The sequence below is a fragment of the Limulus polyphemus genome, unplaced genomic scaffold (genome assembly GCF_000517525.1).
Source record: "Limulus polyphemus unplaced genomic scaffold, Limulus_polyphemus-2.1.2 Scaffold5789, whole genome shotgun sequence".
Taxonomy (NCBI): domain Eukaryota; kingdom Metazoa; phylum Arthropoda; class Merostomata; order Xiphosura; family Limulidae; genus Limulus; species Limulus polyphemus.
Window position 1 is genome coordinate 52,945 of NW_013671399.1, and position 4,906 is coordinate 57,850.

Below are 4,906 nucleotides of genomic sequence, written 5' to 3' on the forward strand. Positions count from 1 at the left end.
GGTTGACATCATTGGTTGGGTTTTTTGGGTGATCATGTAATAAAAAAAAAGCAGAAGAGAGAACAAGGAATTCAAATTTTTGCTATGAAATTTACAGACATTCCCAGAATTTATGATTCAGTCATTACATAGATACTGTTATAAAAGGAAACACTGTATAGTATTGTAAAGTTCTGATGACCTGTTGAGGAGATATTTAAAATACCATTTCAATGAATAATCTGAGCCATCCATACATATGCAGTGCTACTGCCTGCCTAATGATGCTAAAATCCAAGATTCAATTCCTCCTGGTGGATACAGTGCTGATAGCCCATTGTTGACCTTTGCACTTCACAACAGACAAACTCAAAATAATTATTTATGCAACTATATTGTTATTTAATACATAATTTTCCTCGTCTTTTTTTCACATATGCTCTCACTTTAAATAATTGTAACTTAGTAAAGGGGAACGTCTAATAGGGAAAAAACTAAAGAATTGAAATATTAATGTTTGTCTTTCCAAAAAAGGAAAAACATTGCTAAACAAGAAAAAATGAAATATTGTTAGTTGGAGGGTTCTTGATATATTGCTATTTGTAGGTTGTAACCCATCTGTCCTGATGAATTCTTATTGGGGAAATGGTCTTATCAACAGTGGTAAACAGTCTTCTCAAGAACATTGATTGGAATCTTCTGTTGTCTTGCTATTTATAGGTTGTGACCCTGGTTTGATTAGTTCGTGAGAAAACTGTCTCATCAGCCGATAAAGTGTAGCCAAAATGCTGTTAAACATTATTCTACTGGAAACTACTATTGGGCCACTGAATAAACAAGACGTAATTAAAATTATCTGTCTTATTATCATCCAAAAATCACTCTACAAAGTTAATGTACAGTTCAAACTAATTTTTTATAGATAATTTACAGTAAGAAATGTCTAGTTTTAGTTTTTTTCTTTTTAAAGATAAATATATAGCAATTATTTTTTCATAGATTATTTCCACCTGTAACGTACAGGTTTAGTGGTTCTGTTTTCCTTTTTCCATACATTATTAGGTAGACAATGTCTAGTTTTTACTCAGTTGATCTTGGGCGTTTTTTTCTTACGTTATTACGTAGTAGATAACATACAGTTTTAGTTTCCGTTGGTTTTCAATTTGTACATTATTACATAGATTACGTCTAGTTTTACTTAGTTGATCTTGGGCGTTTTTTTCTTACGTTATTACGTAGGAGATGACGTACAGGTTTAGTGGTTCTGTTTTCCTTTTTCTATACGTTATTACGTAGACAATGTCTAGTTTTATTTGGTTGATCTTAGTGTTTTTTTTTCTTACGTTATTGAAATACCGAAGGACAGAGTATAGGCTTAATAAGAAAGCGTTATTCGTATCCTAGTAAGAAATTATCAACAGTGAACAAAAGGAGTTTAAGGATTTCTGAAACTCGAGCAAGCACAGTAAAGGTTAAGTTCAAATTAGAATCAGAGATATATATATATGCTTAAAGTTACTTATAAGTAGTATGATTTTTTAAACTTTCCATCGTCATATACCATATAACAACTTATAATGAAAACCAGTCAGAGGGTAAAAGTTTAGTTTGAAAATTATAATAAAACATTTAATGAAACTATCCAACGTAGTAAGAGAGTTAAAATGGAGTAACTTGTAAACAACTGTAAATTGTATCTTTTAATAGGTACAACGCGATACCGTTAACAAGTTACTAAGTTACTGCTTTTTCAGTGTTTAGAAAGTTATTATAATTTCAGTATTTTTATTTTACGATATAATTAATTTTTATTAATGTGACATTGAAACTGTATAACAATGCACGTTGGGGCAGAAGCATTTTTTTTTAGGGTTACCAGAGAATATTCAAGCATATAACTAACCCTAAGTAATTTTGAAATATGAATATTTCTACGATAGATGGCGCATAGTACATCAATGTGAAAAAAAAAAATTGGAGCAAGATGGCGAAAATGTTTTCTTATCACTCTTTTTGTCAGTCTTCAAGGTTAAGGATTACGTCTTTCATTAACTTAAATCGCCATTATGAGCATGGTTAAATTATAATTTCATTAAAATGTTTCAAAAATAGCTAAAAAGCTATTTCATTTTGGTCCAGATAAACAAAACATAGTATTAACTTAAAAACCAGTTGAATTGAGCACCTTTGTCGATGTTCAAAAATTAATCAATTTAATTGTGAATTACAACTCCCAAGGGTCGTTACGATTAAGAAAGGACAAAGTTCCTTACATGTTTACCCCTTCTTCATCCGATAAAGTTAATTCCTTCAAAAGAAGAAAAAAAACGACAATATCGTGAAGCCAACGTGTGCTGAAATGAATAATTCAAAGAAAAAATATAAGTATAGAGATAGTAGTTGAGAAATCCTACAGTGAAGAAAACTTGCAAGAGAAAAATTTTATTAGTCTCGTATATGTCAGTCGGATTCTTTATAGAGTTAAGTTTACTGTCTCCCATGATTCTATTGGCTACTGATTAAAGTTTTGTTTTTATGCGGGAATTCGACAAAAATATCCTCTACTTTCCGTCAATTTGTTCCATCTCTGTGAGTTGTAATATCTCATGAGCTATTTTCTGGAACCATTCGGCCTCCGTGATTTTCTTTTTTTTTGTATAACTCTGAAAGAAAAATGTATGTAACAAATTTCCTTTGTTGTTACATTATAATAATACTTTACATTATGCTTTACTGAAAATTATCCCATGCATGAAAAAAACTATTAAATAATTCATATTTTCACACATTCTAATCCCCGTCACACCAAAGATGCTCGCCCATTCATTTGTCGGGGGCGTTATTATGTAGTGGTCAATCCCACTATTCATTAGTAAAAGAGTAGCCCAAGAGTTGGCGGTGGGTGGTGATGAATAGCTGCTTTCCCTTTAGTGTATCACTTCTAAATTCGGGACGTCTAACGCAGATAGCTTCTAGTAGCTTTACTCGAAATTCAAACCAACTATAAACTGTATTTTCGTACGAAACGGATTTTTGGTGTGTATTTTGTAGTAAACTGGCGGTTTAGGGACGTTGTCTGACAATAACTGGATAAAATATGTCTGTAGAATATATTCTAGACACTATGAAGAACTGGCGCTGTTTTGTTTGTTTCTTTTCTTCTTTTTTTTTTGCCCTAGGGATTAGAAAACTTATATTACGTATTCTCTGCTTTGTTGTTTCCAGTTTATGCAAATCATGTTGTCTAATGTACTGAAATAGCCTGCGAGAATAGTGTATAGGCGAAGCTTGTATTTTCCATGAAAGTTTAATTAACTTTCCAGATTGCTCCGAACTTAAAGACACTACAATCGATAGTTTTAGCGGCTTCCTCTGTCTCATCAAATGAAGTAGATTTGTAGTCGAATGAAAGAGCTGAATTTAAACCCAGATTTAGTTCGTGACCGTAAAAAAAATAGTTACTTATTCTACCCGGGAAAACGATGTGAAATACTTGTATTTTCAAGGTTAATTTATGCTGTAAATATGGGGTAAACTGAAAAGGATTTGATTATTTTTACAATAGTTACTTGTTCACTAGCGTAACTATGAGAAAACAAATGGAGGCAGGTGCGGCCGCACCACCCTCGGAAAAATGGTTCTCGAGATTCACATTATTTTACATTCATTCGCACTCAGAAAAAACGCTAAATTGAATAGTTAAATAAGTGTTTTCGATTAATGTGATGAAATAACAGCTATTCCCCTTTGCGAATATTTGAATAATAGAATACTGTGGACGGTTTTGGTTTCGTTTTCTTAATTAAAGGATATTGAGTTATTATAATGGGTTCAGAGAAAAAGGTACTAAGATGACTTGTAATGGAAAGATGGGTTCAGAGAAAAAGGTACTAAGATGACTCGTAATGGAAAGATGAAATTCTGATTTTCTTTTCTTGATAAAAAGGAGGAGAAGAGATAATCTTATTGATTATAACAAGATTATCTTAAGGATTGATAGGATAAATACAAACAGGATTTAAAACCCGGAAAAAGAAAGGCTTAGCTAGGCTCGAATTATGACAGTTTTATTTTATCATAGTATGATTTATTTATGGCATGAGCTGCCTTTGGCACCCTTTAATATTGTAAAGTAACTGGTAAGTTCAATTCTCTGCTTTGTTTCCAAGGAGTAAGCCTTGAAGGACCAAATGGTCCCATGGTGTTCTTAAATCATGTTACGTCGAACTCTTTTTTTTTATCTCTCTCTCTCGTTTCGAGTCATTTGATGGCTTGTTCAATAATCTTCAAATCCAAGTTACGCCAATGTCACCATATCCGAACAAGACCGTAATACGTAACTGTAGATCAAGAAAGGTGTGTTGGTAATAATTGTCTTCAAACTGTAGTTAAGTGTATTATTTGAAGTGAATACTTGAAAGGGCTGTGGGAATACAATTTTGCAAATGGCTACAAATATTATTTACGTTATTTTTCGGCTACTCTAAAAAGCGTGACATACATTTCTATCCGATCAAATAATCACATGAATATATTCGTGTTTTTCTTTTTTTGTTCATAATTTCTGAAGCAAAAACGGCTTCATTAGCGACAAATCAAAATCTTCTGAAACAATATCGGAAATGTGTCGTTTATGGGTAGCCCTAGCTTTGAAAACATGAACTAAAATTCGCGTACTTATCAAGTCTTTAGGCCACGTTAACTGACTACGTTGCCATGGAACAGACCAAAACAAGCTCTATTGTTTGTTGGAAGTTTGCACCTCGAGAAACTGTTGGTAATGAATGTAGAGGGGGGTGGTAATCGTACAAAATCAAACTTTTTTTGCTTAAATTATTGTATCTTCATCAGGTCTTTTTTTTTAGTTTTTCACAAGTGATTAGTAAGATTTCGTTATTTAGTTCAATTCTTTCATTCGAATATGGTG